The 19,038-nt window shown below is 45.7% G+C and overlaps 2 long non-coding RNA genes across 3 annotated transcripts; one reads left to right on the forward strand and one right to left on the reverse strand.

Moving 5' to 3' along the window:
* Positions 1 to 1,546: 1,546 nt before the first annotated feature.
* LOC116665968 lies at positions 1,547 to 14,363 on the forward strand. The gene is made up of 3 exons (XR_004322804.1): positions 1,547 to 1,811; positions 10,146 to 10,358; positions 14,064 to 14,363. It is a non-coding gene; the product is annotated as an uncharacterized LOC116665968 (long non-coding RNA).
* LOC106730494 lies at positions 11,493 to 18,458 on the reverse strand. Of its 2 annotated transcripts, XR_001366959.2 has the most exons (5): positions 18,431 to 18,458; positions 15,233 to 15,345; positions 13,994 to 14,152; positions 13,493 to 13,663; positions 11,493 to 12,410 (listed from the first exon to the last, which is right to left on the reverse strand). It is a non-coding gene; the product is annotated as an uncharacterized LOC106730494 (long non-coding RNA). The 2 variants fall into 2 exon arrangements; XR_004322812.1 differs by having other exon boundaries at positions 13,493 to 14,152.
* Between the last annotated feature and the right edge of the window lie 580 nt (positions 18,459 to 19,038).

A 19,038-nucleotide genomic window follows, 5' to 3' on the forward strand; every position in this document is an offset into this window, starting at 1 on the left:
GATTGCAATCAAGTCCTTCACTTTTCCTTTCTTTCCCAGAGCAGAACTGAGAATTGGGCCACTTCCACCTGCCTGTTTGGTGTCAGGGAGGAGGGCATGGGGCTAGGGCCAGCGAAAATACCCTCAGATTCCTTATCATTTTAATTGTGGATTTTTTTTTTTGGTTGGGGTGTTTGCTTGGTTTCTGCAGACCCTCAACTGGTTTCTGTAGTACTCACAAAGCTATTTTGATTAGCATGTTGTTGTTTACTCAGTGTTTTTAGAAGGAGCAAGGGCTGTTAGTTTCCCAGTCTGCCATTCACTGAGGTCATTCTGATTTAAGGTTCGACTTTCAAAGTCTTTCTTCTTATTGATATGGTTGGCTTTTTGGAATTCTTGTCATCTATAAAAAACGGTTTTAATTCTTTTGAGATGACTTCTATCTAATTAATTTGTAGGACTTATTTATTACATAAATTTACTATTTATAGACCAGCTCTTAAACAATTATAAATAATTCAAATGTCTTCTCAACTCTGTGGCCGGTTATTTCAATTTTCTTGGTATTTTATTATAATCGACCCTCTCTTTCAATGTAGTTGGCTCTATTTGGATACATACTCCCTGTCATGTTTTTGAGTCTGTTTTGAGAAATCCTTCTTTGTGTACATCTGATCTGCATTCTCTTCAATCAGCTTATAAAAACAATCATTTCTGTCATTCCAAGTAAGCCTTATCTACCTGCAGCTAATATTTGTGTCCAGTTTGAAGAAGTCTAAAGTCGCATTTTAACCATTTGCATACTTCAGTACTCCAGAACATCCTTAAAAGCTTGTATTTCCCACTGCTATCTGGTGCCACTATACCCATAAATCAAGGATAAAATCATACACATATATCTTTGTGTGTGCCCGATATTCTGTTCTGTTACATTTATGACCTAAATTATATGCCCCTATACCAATACCACAGTGTGTTGGGGGTTTTTTTTGCAATTTTTTTCCCTTAGAATTGTCTCAGTTTCTTTCAGAGCCATTATTATTATTTTTGCATATGACTGTGAAAGATAGTTTCTTGAATTCCTAAACATGGTTGAATTTTAATCATTCTGACATTTGAATTGCAGGACGATCATTTTTGAGTGTCCTCTACCAGTCACACCTTTTGTGACTGGATAACTCTGTGGAGCAACAGAGACTCTGGAAGCATCTGAAAGGATACGTTTAGCCTGTGAGAGCATGTTAAACCTCAGAGCGTCTCAACTAAGGTCTCCAAACACCTGCGTGATCCATCAACTGCTGACGGGCTTCCGAGAAATTTGAGCGCGGCCTCTTTAAGAAGGAGCTAAGTCCCTCCTCCGCCCGGGAAACCAGCGGCGCCCTTTCCTGGCGCCCCTGGCGGCGGAGCCACGCCTTCTTTACTGGAGGTCGGCTGGGCGCCTGTGGCTCTAATGGAAATACATTACCCAGAATGCGCCTCGACAGGCCGCTGCGTCACTCAGCCAACCAAAAACCTCATGAAGAGAGCGTTTCCGTCTGAGGCACGAGTGGTAGAGGAGGGACTTCCTGTCGCCGCCTCTTGGCGGCCATTTTAACTGCTCTGGGGCTGTGGCTCCGGAGCGTTGGGCAGGGACTGAGGAGACGGGATTGAGAAGGTCCGAGAAGAGTCGTGGTCCACGCGGCACAGAAGCGGGTCCGAGGCTCGGCGACGCCGCCCGGGGAGCCCCGCGCCGGGTCCGGGATACGGACCCCCGCGCCCGCGTTCCCCTCCTCCCCCGCCGCTCCTGCCCTCAGACCCCGATGGCGGCGGCCGCGCTGAGGGACCCGCCTCAGGTAAACGCGCGTCCTCCGTGCCCGCACCGCCCTCTCCCGCCGGACACTAGAGCCCGAGTGCGGGGCGCCTGCTCGCGTGCCTGCGGCCCGGGCCCCGGGGTCCAGGCCGGGGAGGCGGCCGCGGGTGGGGCCGTGTTTCTGACAGACGGCGTGACGGCGCGGGGACGGGCCCCCAGGCGGGGGGAAGCCTGGTAAAGGGCGAACTGAGCGCTGAGCAGAGTCGTTAAACAGCTACCCCAGGCTTGAGGGCCAGGCGAGGGTACAGGGAGGCCTGAGCCCATCGAACCCCCCCCCCCCAAACGCATCACTTTCCCCACATTCCCACGGCTGCAGAAGCACGTGTGAACCGACACAGCCAAGTAGAGGGTGTCCATTCGGTCACCGGCCCTGACTCCGAACCACATGTTCTCTGGATTATTGTGTCTTTAGTCTGTTAAGTGTACCCCCCCCCCCCCCAGTCCTTGGGTCCCACCTTGAGGGGTGGGAAAGGAGTTGGGGAGGCTCTCAGACATGATGCTGGAGAACCCGGTACTTGTAACTTCGTTAAGACCCTCAGAGACAGTATTGTCTGGCAGGTGGCCAAGGCTCCCAAGAGATGAGTGGACATGAGATGGATGCAGGGTCATAGTAATTGAGGTGCGAACGACGCTCAGGCCGCAGCTGGTGCTCATTTACCACTCCGTACACACCAGGGTTGTGTGAGGACTTTGGTGGGGCTTGTTTTCCATTCAGCGTGGAGGATGAGGTCAGGAGCAGATGTGGTCTTCTGTGAGAGTCACTAGGCCCAGGGAGGCCAACAGGGGCTGGACCTGGAATGAGGGATAGGTGGACAGAGGAAGACTGCGCGTGGCAAGGGGACAGCAAGTGAAGCACAGAAGTGGAAGAGGGCCGCTGCTGTCTCAGCCACACATGATTCTGTGTGACAAAGTCTGAGGCAAGGAGCAGAGCCAGGCAGGGAAACCTGGATAGAAAGTTGTGAGGCTGTGCTGCTAGTGAAAGCCATGGGATGTCTGGGGTAACACTGGGTCGAGTTTGAATGTGTCCAGCATAATCTGGATGTCATCTGCCTTGTTACAGCATAGGCCCATTATGGGCAGCCTTAAGATGGGTGATGAAAATGGGATGGTTTAAGTGGCCGGAGTGCAAGTTACTGAGTGTGAGTTTTTCAAGATCAGAGCAGTTCCTGTTTATCCCTTTGTAGTGGGATTCAGTTCCTACCAATCCTCCCTTGGGAGCCAAGGAACACCTCTCTCTCGATACTACAAAGCTTATGTCCTACAGCCCCTGGTGGTTTACTCTCTTCTGGAGTAAAACCTCCATGTGGCCCTGTGTGGTGTGGTGTGTCCTTGTCTCCCAGGCTGTGAGTATATGTGATTTAATAAATGTGTGTCATCTGTTCAGTGTCAGGTGTCAGGTATTTGGCTGTCTCCATAACCATAGGGCAGGAATTCTACCCTCAACAGTGGGGTGAAGAGATACTAATTAAGTCACGTATAGGGAGACCAGGGACAAGGGGGTGGCAGCCAAGAGCATGTGGCTGTGGAATCCAGAGGTGTGAGCGACGTGCATTGTAAAGACTGATGTGTACTTGGAGAGGGAGTTTACCTGATGGTTCCAGGGTCTAGTTTTGAGACCTTGGCCATACCAGTGTAATAGGAGCAGCTGGATCCCACTATGCCAGGCCCATGGCTTGGATTTACAGTTGAGCCTTGAACAACAAGGGTTAGGGTAAAAAACAAAACAAAAACAAAAACAAGGGTTAGGGCACCAACCTTGCACACACTTAAAAAATTCACATAAAAATTTACAGTGAGGCCCTCTGTGTCTGTGGTTCCACATCTGCTGATTCAACCAACCTATACACAGATCATCTAGTACTGTAATATGTATGTATTGAAAAAAATCCAAGTATACGTGGACCCTTGCAGTTCAAATCTGTGTTGCTCAAAGGTCAACTGTCCATTTGTTCACCTGCCTCTTGTTGCTGATGTCTGGATCCAGCGATTAGTAGGCTCATGTAGACACAATGGCATCAGTAGTGCCAAGGCCTGGTTTCTTAAAACGCTGAGTTAGGAAGCTTGGGAGGAGGGTGGGTGTGGGATAGATGTGTAAGGGGAGGGATTGTGACTCAGAAGTGGACTGTTTGTGGTTCATCTGTCACCATCCTGGCAGGGCAGTGTGACCTTTGAGGATGTTGCTGTGTACTCTCTGAAGGAGTGGGGTCTCCTTGATGAGGCTCAGAAACGCCTGCACCATGGCGTGGTGCTGGAGAACCTGGCACTTGTAACCTTGCTGGGTGAGGCCCTCACACCCACCCCTGTGCCCAGAGATAGTCTCTGCCCCTCGCCTTTCCCCAGGGCCAGCTGTGTCCGTCTCACGTGGGCATTGCTTCCTTAGTTTGCTGGGTAGGTGCTGTGGCTGGTAGGACTGCCCTCCTGTCTTTGAGCAGGCCCAACACCTGCCTTCCTGCAGACTCCCGGGTGGGCGCAGGCGCAGGAGCCTTACACTCATCCTAACGAGTCCCACATTACTTGCCCTCTCCCTGGCCAGGTGACTTTCTCTGGATCCAAGGCACCTGTGTGACCCAGGTTTAACTTTCTTTCTCTACCAGACATTTCCTCATGCCTCTCTGCCAGGAATTACCCACACTGACATCATTATTACTTACGTGGGTCGTGGTCTGTTGTTGTAAGACCCTCCTCCGAAGTTCTCTCTGTAACAGTTTTCTTTCCTGTGAGCTCTCATTGTTCTGGGCTAAACCGAGATGCCGTCTGTCCTTTCTTTCCCTTAATATATCACCTAAGTCCCATATAGTTGCTCATTGTGGGGACAGAGTCGAGAGCCCTTGGTGGGACACAGGAAATAAGCTGTCTTAGTTCATGCTGCTCTAACAAACTACCATGGCTGCATGGTTAAGTAAACATTTATTTCTCACTCTTCTGGAGGCTGGGAAGTTGAAGACCAAGGCACTGGACTCACCGAAAGAGCCTCCTCTTTGTTTAGGGAAGGAATAGGTATATGGTTTCTACTCCCCAGGGATGGTCTACGCCTTTGACAGCATTTCAGGACATGGACACCATTCCATGAGGACATACTACACAAAGTCCTCTCCTGGAGTCTCTGGTGAAGAGTTGGGTCTTGCTTCACAGAGTGATTCTATCCATAGCCTCCACCCAGTCCTAGTTCTGAACATGACCCCTCAGCAGAGAAGCCAAGCATAGATTTGAGGGTCCTTTATGGGAAAAATGGTTAATAATCAGGAAGCTGGCTCTCACAGAGAAGCAGCTTGTCCAAAGACCTATGACCTCAACCCCCACAAAGCCCATTAGGGACTTCAGGGTTCCCCTTCCTGCCTTAGCACTTCCAGCCTGGAATGTTCTAATGAGTAACAAGCCTCTTTCTCCTTTAGATCTATGGAGCACAGTAATCTTCAGACTATAGGAACTATATCCTGAACACTGTAAATTTTTAAACTTTTGTAACAGCTTTATTGAAGAACGATCAGTTGTCATTCATTATAGTCATATTCTAAGAGTCGCTGTGAACACTGAATTAGTGAATCTGGATCCCTGGTCACAACATATTTGTCAGCCAATCAATACATAACTTTGTTTTCCATGTTTGTTTAAAGACGTTCATTTACTATTTATTCATTGATTTGTTTAACATTGAAATCTTGGCCGACAGCACTATGAGTCATGCCTGAGCAGTGCTTATAACAAGAATTTTCTAGGCACACCCCTTGTGCTTAGGAACACTAGACAGCATGTAAACACCAGGTCTGGAGGCTGTCTTGGACCACAGAATCACCAAAAAATGCACAAATGGGGCACTCAATAGATCATGGCAAGAACACTTGTTTACGTTGTTGAGAGCCGAAATGAGAAGGCAGAGCGTCACCTTGTCTGTCTCACACACATTTTTGTGTCTCTGCATGTGTTTGTCAGTGAGTATAAAAGTGTAAGTATTGCTTGGAGGGGTTTCCAATTTTGGTAAGTAGGAAAATTTATAGTAGGCGTAAGTAGGCGGAACCCATGAAAAACAAGGTCTGACTAATTGTGTTGCCATAAATTGTGCATATTTAAACATACTCAGGCTGAAATAGGTGCGTTTTTACCACCCTATGGTATCAACCAAGATTTTGTGAGGACTCTGGGGGAGTCTGGGGTGTTCCTTTCACCTGGGTGGATATGGTCAGGGAAACTCAGTAACCTGTGAGTCACCAGACCTGGGTGGGTCGTCAGTGGGACTGGGCTCTGCTTGAGGGTTGGGTGGATGGAGGAAGGCTGTAAGTGCTGAGAGCTCAGTAAGTGTATGACCATGGCTGTGTGAGGTCCACATGTGGTTCTGTGTAGCTAAGTCTGAGGCGAGGAGTGCAATGAGACCTTCACACAGTGTTGGGGCTGCCATTGCTGTTGGGAACCATACCTGTACCACGTCTGTGGTCATACTGGATCTTGTTTGAATTTGTGAAGCATATTCTGGAAGCTGTCTGCCCAGCTGTGTTGTTAAGTTCTAAAATTCTGGCCAGTAGATGTGCTGCCTTGACATCTGGTGAAAAAAGGGTGCCCTCCAGTGCCGGAGTCCAGCTTTCCCTCCATCCTCTCCTTTCACAGGTGATGCCTCCTAGCCTCACAGCCCTTTGTCTCAACAGAGTAGGTGCAGTTCCTGTGTATCCCTTTGGGGTGGGTTTCAGTCCCTACCAACGTGCAGCCAATCACATTCTCCTGGAGGAAGTGGGGCGCCCTGCCCTCCTGATCCCACAGCCCTTGGTTGGTCACTTTCCTGGGGTCCACCCTGCACGTGGCCTTTGTTTGGTGTGTGTCCTCTCCCACTTACTAATACCTGATTAATAAATGGCTGTTGACTGCATCTGGCCAGTGTCAGGTGGTGTCTGGCCACAGACTTGGGGTGGGAATTAAACCCTCACCAGTGGTGGTATGAAGGGGAGACTGAAGTACAAGTAACATGAGAAGGGCAACGAGACACCTGTGTGGGCATGGCTTGTGGCTGTGGGATCTGGAGGCGAGGACCATGCATTCTGTAGTGATGTTTGGTCAGACAGAGAGCATGTCTGGTGGCCTAAGGCGCTGCACTGAGAATTACATGGTGACAGCCATTCCAGGGGAGTTGCCTGTGGATGTGTGGGTCCTACTGGGCTAGTCCCACCGCTCAAATCTCTGCCTGCCTGCCTGCCTCTTGCTGCTGATGGCTTTACCCAGTGATCAGTGGACCCAAGAGGAGAAAGTGGCACCAGTAGTACTGGGGCCTGATTTCTCCTCTGAGTTGAGGAGCTTTGGGGTGGGAAGGAATGGATTGTGGCTCCTTGGGAGTGGGCTGTTTGTGGCTTCATCTGTCACCATCATAGCAGGATGGCGTGACCTTTGAAGATGTAGCTGTGAACTTTTTCTGGAGGAACAGGTTCTCCTTGATGAGGCTCAGATGCCTGTACCGTGCTGTGATGCTGGCGAACTTGGCACTTGCCACCTCCCTGGGTAAGAGCCTCAAACCCGCCCCTGTTCCCTGAGCTGGTCTCTGCCCTTCCCCTTTCCCAGTGGCAGCGCTGTCCTCACATCAGGACCATGGACACCGCTTCCTTCAGTTCCCTGGGGGAGGTGCTGGGGTTGGTACTGTAAGGTCTGAGCACTGCCCTCTATTCTCCCTGAGCAGCCCCGACACCTGCTCCCTGCAGCATCACAGGAAGGTGTCAGACGCAGACCTTTTGCAGTTGTCTTAATGGATCGCACCTTATTTGCCCTCGCCGTGGCTAGGTAACCTTGTCCAGCTTGTGTACTGCAGGGTCTGTTTCCTCTAGCTGACGTTTCCTCATGCCTGCTTGTGTCAGGAGCTGTCATCACTGAAATGGTCACTGTTCACGTGGACCATGGTCTGTTCTTGAGGAACACCTCTGAAATTCTCTATTTTTATTTTATTTTTATTGGGGTATAGTTGATTTACAGTACCATGTTAGTTTCTGGTGTATAGCAAAGTGACTTAGTTATACATATATGAATTCTTTTTCATTATAGGTTATTACGAGATATTGAATATGGTTCCCTGGGCTGTACAGTAGGTCCTTGTTGTTTATGTATAGTAGTCTATCTGGTAATCTCAAACTTCTAATTTATCCCTCCCCACTCACTTTCCCCTTTGGTAACCATAAGCTTGTTTTCTATGTTTGTGAGTCTGTGTTTTGTAAACAAGTTCATCTGTATTTTTTTTTTTTTAGATTCCATGTGTGATATAGTATTTGTCTTTCTCTGACTGACTTTACTTGGTATGATAATCTCTAGGTCCATCCATGTTACTGCATGTCTTGGCTGTGGTAAATAGTGCTGCTGTGAACACTGGGGTGCGTGTATCTTTTTGGATTGCAGCTATTGCCTTTTCTGGATATATGCTCAGGAGTAGGATTGCTGCATTCTGTGCTTGCTCTAACTTCAGTTTTTTAAGGCACCTCCATACTGTTGTCCATAGTGGCTGCACCAGTTTTTATTCCCCTCAACAATGTAGGACAGTTCCCTTTACTCCACACCCTCTCCAGCATGTTTTATTTGTAGACTCTTTGATGATGGCCATGCTGACCAGCGTGAAATGATAATGTATTGTAGTTTTGATCTTCATTTCTCTAATAATTAACAATGTTGAGCATCTTTTCATATGCCTATTGGCCATGTATATGTCTTCTTTGGGGAAATGTCTATTCAGGATTTCTGCCCATTTTTTGATTGGGTGATTTGTATGTTTTTATTGAGCTGTATGAGCTGTTTGTATATTTAGGAAATAAACCCCTTGTTGGTCACATCATTTGCAAACATTTTTTTCCCATTCTGTAAGTTGTCTTCGTTTTCTTTATGGTTTCCTTAGCTGTGCAAAAGCTTGTGAGTTTAATTGGGTCCCATTTATTTATTTTTGCTTTTACTTCTTTTGCCTTGGGAGACTGATATAAGAAAATATTGGTATGATTTATCTCAGTGTTTTGCTTATGTTTTCTAGGAGTTTTGTGGTATCACGTCTTACATTTAGGTCTTTATAAATCGTTTTGAGTTCAATTTTGCTGCATCATGTATGCATGTGGAGGTGCTCTAACAACAAATTAGAGCTCCCACATGATGCAGTGTGGTGTGAGGAGGGAGTGTTCTGACCACATTGGTCTACATGAGACTGGCCAGCTGTGCCAGTACCACTTGCTGAAGAGACTAGACTGTCTCTTCTCCATTGTGTGTTCTTGCCTCCTGTGTTGAGGATGGACTGACTGTAGGTCTGTGGGCTCTCTGTTCTGATCCACTGACCCACATGTCTGTCTTTGTGCTGGCAGGTATCTGTCCCTGCAGTTCTAGAGTAAAAGCCTCTCCCCACCACTCACCCCGCAGTGTGCTGGGGAAACACATGGTGGTGTCCTCCACTTGCTGGAGGGAACAGTGAGCACCTGGGCACTCATTGCTTCCTCTTTGATGCATCAGGCCGAGGAGCTGGCCCACTTTTGGCTCAGGACTTTGCTGGTGACTTGAAAAGATGGCTTACTTTTTCAGTAATACTCTTGGTCTCACGTGAGTCCTGTGATGGAATGTTCCATCCTCCAATCGTGAACCTGAGAACAGCCTGCCCCCTATTGCTCTGGTTTGTGATTCTGAAGGAAGGCCTTGCTGCTTACTCATGGGAATTTTATTCCTTGTATGGGGGTGGTTTGAAAATAAGTGGCCTCTGCTAACATAAAGGGATGAACGGTTTTTGTTGGGATCCCAAACTTTATGTGCCTCAGAGGGGACAAAGTGATGGCCTAGTTTGCATTGCTACCCAGAGTCAGTTTGTAGTCTGAGTGCCATGATTTTGTGAAGGGCACACCTATGACAACTTCTTTTGCTTCTTGAGAAACATGAACTTGTACAGTTCACAGAAGTTGCATTGCTCAGTATTAATGAGGTAAATCTGTTCTCCAGGTCCTGCAGAGGGGCCACAGGTCCTGCTGCCCATTAACTCCTTAGAGTAGTATCCCTGGTTGTAAGAGTACAGTAGGAATCATATTTGTGACAAAAACATTAGGTTTAAAGGAATCGGAGGAAGGAGACTCAGCAGACTGGTTGGAATGTCCCTCTATCAAAATGGCATCCACGTGTTTAGTCACTGGCCGTGAAGGATGAGCAGGCGCAGAAATCCTCTGGCCTCCTGGGCCGTGTACCTCGTGTGAGTAAGGGCCACGGCTGTGAAAAAAAGCCCTTGTGGAATACTGGAGCCCATCTGGGCTTTTCCTTTCACATCTTTGCTGTACACAAAGATGAGCAGGATGAGGAGGAGGGGGATGTGTTAACGCAGCCTGCATTTCTCTTAACTCAGGTGGAAACGGCCCCCCGCGGCTCACCAGCGTTGCTACCAGTGAGGCAAGGCACCTCCACCAGGGCATGAGGAGAGAGATGGGGGATCAGCATACTCAACCTGACTTCCAAAGACAGAAGGAATTGCAGATTTTTATTTCGAACCATATTTTAAAGCTTTAAGAAGATATAAATCATGTGAAATAAACTGCACATACTTGAATTTTACAATTTGGTAAGTTTTTTCCTTTAGTTTTTTATACAATTTTTAAGGTTACTTTCCATTTACAGTTATGACAAAGGGCGGACTGTATTCCCTGTGTTGTACACTGCAGCTTTGAGCCTGTCTTACACCCAGTAGTTTGTACCCTCACACCCCCAACCCTACACTTCCCACCCCCTCCTCTCCCTAGAGGTAACCACGACTTTGTTCTCTGTATGTGTGAGTCTGCTGCTTTTTTGTTATCTTCAATATTTTGTTGTACTTTTTAGATTCCACATTACAAGTGATATCATACACTATTTGTCTTTCTCTGTCTCACTTGTTTCACTTAGCGTAATGCCCTCCAAGTCCATGCATGTAGCTGCAAATGCCATTACCTCATTCTGTTTTATGTCTGAGCAGTGTTCCATTGTATAAGTACACCAACACTTCTTTATCCAGTCATCTGTCGACGGACGTTTAGGTTGCTTCTACATCATGGGAATTGTAAATGATGCTGATGTGAACGCTGGGGTGCGTGTACCTTTTTGAACTAGTATCTTCATTTCCTTTGGATATATGCACAGGAATGAAATTGCTGGATCATATGGTAAGCCTGTTTTTAGTCTTTTTTCACAAACATCCATTCTGTTTTCCACAGTGGCTGGACCAATATACATTCCCACCAACAGCGTACAAGCGTCCCCTATTCTCCATAGTTTGCGAACATTTGTTATTTGTGCTATTTTGAAGATAGGCATTCTGACAGGTGTGAGGTGATACTGTGTTTTTCACTTTCATTTGCTTGATGACTGATGTTAAGCATCTTTTCATGTGCCTACTGAAAATCAGCATTTCCTCTTTGGAAAATTGTTCAGATCTTCTGCCCATTTTTAAATTGATTTGTTTCTTTGATGTTGAATTGTATGCATTGTTTATATATATTAGACATTAATCCATTATCGGTCATACCATGTCCAAATATTTCCTCTGTTTCGGGACACTGTCTTCTCATTTTGTCAATGGTTTCCTTTCTTCAGAAAAAGCTTTTAAGTTTAATTATGTCGCATTTGTTTATTTTTGCCTTTATTTCCTTCATTTTAGGAGACGGATCCAAAAAAATACTGCTGTGATTTATGTCAAAGTGTGTTTTGCCTGTGTTTTCCTCTAGTTTTATAGTATCTGGTCTTACATTTAGGTTGTACTCCATCTTGTTTACTTTTGTATATGGTGTCTGAGAATGTTCTGATTGCATTCTTTTACATGTAGCTGCCCGGTTTTCCCAGAACCACTTACTGAGAGAGACTGTCTTTTGTTCATCGTATGTTCTTGACCCTGTGTCGTAGAGTAAACTGACCCCAAGTGTGCGGGTTTATTTCTGGGCTCTCTGTTCGGTTCTGTTGATCTGTGTGTCTGTTTTCAGGCTGACATCATACTTTCTGATTACTCTAGCTCTGTAGTATAGTCTGATGTCAGGGAGTGATTCCTCCAGCTCCATTCTTTCTCTAGATTGTTGTGGCTGTTTGGGGTCATTTTTTGTTCCATTTATGTGAAAAATGCCATTGGTAATTTGATAGGGGTTGCACTGAAATCTGTAGATTGCCTTGGGTAGTGTGATCGTTTTAACAATACTGAATCTTGCAGTCCAAGGACACGGTATATCTTTCCACCTGTCTGTGTCATCTTCAGTTTCTGTCATCGGTGTCTTAATAGTTTTCCAAGGACAGGCCTTTTACCTCCTGAGATAGATTGATTGCTCGGTATTTTATTATTTTTGATGTGGTAATTGGGCTCGTCTCCTTAATTTTCCTTTCTGACAGTTCACTGTTACTATACAGAAATGAAACAAATTTCTACATGTTAATTTTGGATCCTGCAGCGGTACCTAATTCATTGATGAGCTCAATGGATTTTTCTGGGGGCGTCTTCAAGATTTTCTACGTATAGTGCCATGTCATCTGCAAACAGTGACAGTTTTACTTCTTCCTTTCCAATTTGGATTATTTTTCTTTCGCTTTTCTGATTGCTGTGGCTAGGACTTCCAAAATTATGTTGACTGCAAGTGGTGAGAAAGAAGTAAAGCATCTGAAAGACAAATATACGATATCACATGTGGAGTAAAAAAAAAATGATACAAATGAACTTACTTACAAAGCAGAAATAGACTCACAGACACAGAAAACAAATTATGGTTACCAAAGGGGAAGGGTCAGGGGCAGAGAAATTAAGAAGCTGGGGATTAACATATACACACTACGATGTGGAAAACAGAGAAACAACAAGGACCTGCTGTATAGCATGGGGAACTATACTCAGTATCTTGTCATAACCTATAATGGGAGAGAATCTGAAAAAGAATATATGTCTCTGAATCCCTTTGCTGTACACCTGAAACTGACACAACAATGGTGGGGACATTAAAACCCCACTCCCAGAGAAAGAAGTAAGGAGACAGACACTGGCCACACAGGACACATCCCACTAGATGGACTTTACTGACTGATGGAGACAGCATTCCATCTGACACCAGCAGAGGACACATGCCTTTCAAGTGCACGTGGAGCATTCTCCAGGACAGGTCACATGCTAAGCCACGAAACAGGCCTCAGTAATAAGAAAACTGAAATCATATTAAGCACCTTCTCTGATCACAATGCTATGTGATTTGAAATCAAATACATGAAAAAAACTACAAAAAATAGAAACACATGGAGGCTAAACAATATGCTATTAAACAACCAATGGGTCACTGAAGAAATCAAAGGAAACCTGAAACAAATACAGAGAGGTAATAGAAAGGAAAATCCGATGACCCCAAACCTAGGGGCCACACCAAAAGCACTTCTAAGAAGGAAGTTGATTTCGATACAAGCTTAGCTCAGGAAACAAGAACTCAAACCACCGAACCTAATGCCTAAGCGAACTACAAAAAGAAGAACCAACAAAACGAAAGTTAGTAGAAGGAAAGAAATCAAAGATTAGAGCAGAAACAAAACAGAGTCTTAAAAAAAAAAAAAATAGAAAAGATCAATGGAACCAAAGGCTGGGTCTTGGAAAAGACAGTTGATAAACCTTTTAGCCAGACTCTTGAAGAACATATATGAAAGAATCCAAAACAAAATCAGCAGCTGCATCTCTAGGTCTCTTAACATGTAGGGTCCACTTACCTTTTAAAATTCGTATTATCTGTTTTTTTAATAATTTTCTGTCATTTGTTCATCACAATTTGGCACACTCTAGATGTGGCTTTTTGAGTCTCTGATGCTGTTTCACTGTTCACCCTTCCCCCTGTTTCCTGTACATTAGGTGTTGATGTGATGAGTGGTGAGGTTTGATCCCTGCAGACAGATGAGTGATTGTGACTGGGAAGTAAAAACAAAAATTTCTCCCAACCTAGAAACCCTCTTCACAAAGGTAGAGACAAAACCAATCTTATTCTTAAATAAACATTAAACCAAAATAGATGTGCATCAAAGGCAGTCCACTAGGAAGTAGCAAGGAGAGAAAAAAATCTCTCAAATAGCTAAGCAGTACAACCCACTGGACACGCATATTCAAGATAAACAATAACAGGTCTTCAAGAAAGAGGAGCCGACAGCACCGTTTGTCTGAGGTGAGTATCTGTGTCAGCTTACTGGCTTTATCCATAGGAAAAACAAACTTCTCACCTCTCTATCAGAGACAGTTTTCTTGTTGGAGCAAGGTGTCCACTACAGTGAGACTCCTGTCCTCCCACAGGAACTGACAAGCAAGCTGTCTCCCTTGATGTCTGCAGTTTGAAAGGATGGCTCCAAGGTTCTTGAGAAAGACATCTTCGAATCCTAAAACTGGAAGGAAAAAAAAAAGCCAGCTGAAAAAAGGCTTGTGTAGTATCCAAAGACATGAATTTTAAAGAGATGTGACAGTTAGAAATGTCCTAAAGTAAATGCTCTGAAGGAGAAGGAAATCTCCCCATTTTCAAAAGGGAGAATTAAAATCTCTCAATTTTAAAATGTGTATCTGTCAAATAAAATAGTTTGTATGTGACACACCTAGAAACACAAGGAGTCTAACTGTCTTGCCACCACACCATGACAGCCTGGAAACAAACATTTCAGGCCTTGGATATGAGCTGCACACACACTGGGGACCCTGTGCGGCAGGTCTGTGACACTGACATTTATCAGCCCAGCCTGGGGCACCTCACATACCCCCGGGGATGCAGTGACAAATCTGGGAGGCCATTATCCTGTCACTGTGACAAGTGCAGGATTTATAAGGGGGCCAGACCTCATCTAGCCCATGTAGGGAAAGGCAGTCAAGGTCAGTTCCCTAGGAGAGCGCCAGAACTTTCTTAGGGATTAGCAGTTTCATTCATTGGTTTGCTTTGTACCTAGAGGGGTGGGAAGGAGCAGTCAGGGCTAGAGTCATCGGCTAGAGAGGGTGAGAGGAAGGGCCAGGGAGACAGGGACGGTTGAGGGTCACATCAGACATTCTTGGTCTTTAGCATGTCTTCCAATGTCCACAATAGTGACATAATTCCTAGGTGACAGCTGAGTGCTGGGGCACTGATTGGAGGAGACTCCCTGGGGCAGTATTAGGAGGAAGACCAACAACCCTGGGGTGACTCACGTGTGGCAGCAAGGGCCAGTCATGTGTCCAGGGTGACACCAGGGAAGACACTGCATGCCCGAGAGGGAGGGGAGCATGGAGGCCCTGGGCCAGGGGTGGGGTTCGTTATGTGATGGCTCAGTGTTCAGCAGATGGTCTCACTGGAGTGGAGTCCAGTGGAGTTCAGGGTCTGGATGGCTATTTCTGTCAGGAGAGGATGTGAGGGAAGTAGGTAAGCTGACCCAGAGTAGAGTGTAGGGATAATCTTCCCCAATTCAGATGTCTGGTGGCTGTGTGCCCTTGTGGAAGTCACTCACCCTCTCTGAGCTGCAGATCCCTCCATTGAGAAGTGGAAATAAATAGCTCCTCTGCTGGATACTTCTGGGGTTGTTAAATGATGTAATTCTCAGGAGAGCGCCTCGTTAACTGCCTGTGAAAAGATGGGTGGGGCTGTTATGGGCAGAATTGTGTCCCCCAAATTCATACACTGAAGTACTAAACCCCCAATACCTCAGAATGGGACTGAATATGGAGATAGGGTCTTTAAAGTGGTAAAATGGCATTATCAGGATGGTTGCTATTCCAGTGTGACCAGTGTCCTTATACACAGAGGAAAACAGGACACAGATGCACACACAGGGAAGACCACATGAAGACACAGGAAGGGGACAGCCACTTACAACTGTAGCCTCAAAAGAAGCCACTGTTAGGTTAACCCCTTGATCTCAGGCTTCCACCCCCCGGAATTGTGCAGAGATAACTTTCTGTTTAAAGCACCCGGACTGTGGTGCCCTGGTCTGGCAACCTTAGCAAACTAACTGAGGGACCACCAGCATCCGGGAGGAGGTCTGCAGGGCACCAGTGGGGAGGGTGAGAAGGACCCTAAGAGGAGCCTGAGGGAAGCAGAAGGGACTTTTTGTGGGGAACCAGGCTGGAGGGGAGGAGGACGCAGTGGGCGAGCCTGGTGTGGATTTCTGCATCCCTGCCTCTCCTGGGGTCACAGCAAGATACACACCCTCCAGCCCACACATCCTCAGTCCCCCAGTGCAAAACGGGGCTAAGATGGAGCCGGCTCAGGAGCTCCTGGGGGATGTGTAGGGCGAGGCCGAGAGGGAGGCCGCAGGGCAGCAGCTGTTAGGGTCCTGATACCTGCAGGGTGCTGCAGTGCCCCGGGGAGCCTGCGATGACCTCCGAGGGTTTCGTGGACTGCAGGGCTCCAGTGCCAACAGGGGGCTCTTCCCAGAACAGCTCTGACCCCTACTTGGGGTCCTACTCAGAGGCTGCAGCTAAGTCTTCATCCGGTGGGGAGCTGCCCAGGTCAGCTGTCTCCCCAGGAGGCACCCTGAGACACTTCTGCCGTGGGGTTCGGGTCTCTGCTCTGCCTTTTCCCAGCAGCAGGACTGTCTGCTCGTGCCGGAGCCTCTTGTGTCCCCATCTGTGGGATGGGGGTGCTCACAGAGCCCTTTCTTGGAGGCCCTGGGGAGAGGGTCAGCAGGCGGGCTGTGAGCAGCTCTGGGCACTGTGCCCAGTATAAGTGAGCTGTGCCTCGAGGACTATTTTCCAGGTCCAGGGAGAGGGAAATGGGGCTTCTAACCCTGACCCACAACTTCCACGTGGACAAAGCACTAAGGAGCAGCTGGGGTGGCAGAGCCCGCAGACTCTGGAATGGATGCATGCAGGTTTTCAGCCTGACCAGGGGTGCTGATGGCTGGGTCTGTGTTTGTAGGTGGTACACTGTCAGTCTGGGGCTTGAGGCCTGAAGTGTACACACATCTGCGTGTACCATCACCTAAATCTACCAGGAATAATCTTGTGCTTCTTATACAGACTCATTAGAATCTGAATTCTTGCATCTATCTTTATAAATGGCATAATTTCAGCAAAGATGATTTAGACCTTCAGTGGCCATGCTGGGGAACATTCTGTTTGAAAAAAAAAAAAAAAGTACTTTAAGAGGTACTTTAAGTTCTGATAAGCTCAATGGGCAGTTTTTTGTTTTTTGCTATGCAGAGGTCTCTGAAGAAAATTTGGAATTAAAAATTATTTCACTAAAAGATTCTTTGACCAAAAAACTATGAGAACTCATCAATGAATTCAGTAAAGTTGCAGGATACAAAATTAATATACCAAGACATGTTGCATTTCTGTACACTCACAACAAAATTATCACAAAGAGAAATTAAGACAGTAGTCCCATTTGCAGTTGCATCAGAAAGAATAAAATACGTAGGAATAAATCTAACCAAGGAGGTAAAAGACCTATATTTGGAAAACTACAGGACATTGGTGAAAGAAACTGAAGATGACACAGACAGATGGGAAGATACACTATGTTCATAGACTGAAAGAATTAATACTACTAAAGCGATCACACTCTCCAAGGCAGTCTACAGATTCAATGCAATCCCTATCAAGATACTAATGACATTTTTCACAGAACTAGAGCAAATAATTATAAAATTTGCACGGAAATACAAAAGACTCCAAATGGCCAAAACAATCCTGAGAAATAAGAACAAACCTGGAGTTATCACATGCCCTGATTTTAAACTATACTGCAAAGCTACAGGAATCAAAATAGCACAGTACTGGCACAAAAACAAACACCTAGGTCAATGGAACAAACAGAGATCCCAGAAATTACCTCACAAGTATGTGGTCAATTAATCTACAACAAAGGAGAAAAGAAGAAACAATGCACAAAAGACAATCTCAAAAATAAATGGTGTTGGGAAAAATGGACAGCTATATGCAAAAGAATCAAACTGTAAGTTTCTCATACCACTTACAAAAAATAAACTCAAAATAGTTTAAAGAATTAAATTTAAGACCTGAAACCGTAAGACTCCTAGAAGAAAACATAGGCGGTATGCTCTCTGACATCAGTCTTAACATTTTTTTGGATACGTCTTCAAGGGAAACAAAAACAAAAATGAAGCAATGGGACTGCATCAAACTAAAAAGCTTTTGCACAGTGGAGAACACTACCAACAAAATGAAAAGGCAGCCTACTGAATGAGAGAAGATATTGTAAATGATACATCTGATAAGGGGTTAACCTGATGAAAAAATGGGCAGAGGGCCTGTCAAAAACAACAAATAACAAGTGTTGGTGAGAATATGGAGAAAAGGGAACTCTTGTGCACTGTGGTGGGAATGTAAATTGGTGCAGCCATTATGGAAAATATTATGGAGATCCCTCAAAAAATTAAAAATAGAAATAACATAAGATCCAGTAATTCCACTTCTGGGTATTTTTTTGGGAAAAAAAAAAACTAATTTGGAAAGAGAGCGAACTTCCCATATTCCAAGGGTAATGGCTCATCAAAACAAAACAGCAAATGAAATGTTGAGAACAGAAGCCGCTAACCCAAACAAAATGAGAAACGAAATGCTAGAGGCCCCTCAAACAAAATGGGAAGCAAAATCCCAGAGGACAGAAGCCAGCAACAGAGGACACCCAAATAAACTAGAACTTCTACGAAGGTAGGTGGCTTAGGTACAGGAGGACTCACCAGCACGACCTGGGATCATCAAGGAGATGGTAAAGCACAGTGGTCTCTCGTAGGCACCTTACTCGAATCCATGGCGGTGTTAAAGTTTGCAGATCATGCTGTATCCCACTTCTGACAGATGTAACGCCAACCAAAAAATAAGGCAGGAGGCTGTAAGTAAAAAGAGAGTTTATCCAGGGTCTTAGGACTGCAATTCAGGAGGCATAAATTCAGGTAACCCCACGAGTGTTCCAGGGAAAGAGAGTCAGGGGTTTACAAAGACAAGAAGCCATGAAGTTGTTGAAGTTGCCTGGCAAGAATTGTGATCGACTGATGCAACAAATACTTAGGAAGTATTTGTCCTTAAGGAATCAGGAGTTATTTTAGGGTAGCGGTCCAATAAGTAGATAGTCTGTCACAAGTTATTTTAGGGTAAGGGTCTGATATGTATCTTGAGTTTCTTGCAGAAATTCTAGATGACTTCATTGGGACAATAGGTGTTCAAAAGATCAGATTCCATCCAGGCTGAGAGGTACATTAAGCCACACTTCCTTAGTAGCTTCCTGGCTCAAATTTAGAGTGTTCTTAGGAACATCGACTTCATTTTGATTTTCATTTCACAAAAATCA

This window comes from Camelus ferus, chromosome 9 (genome assembly GCF_009834535.1).
Source record: "Camelus ferus isolate YT-003-E chromosome 9, BCGSAC_Cfer_1.0, whole genome shotgun sequence".
Taxonomy (NCBI): domain Eukaryota; kingdom Metazoa; phylum Chordata; class Mammalia; order Artiodactyla; family Camelidae; genus Camelus; species Camelus ferus.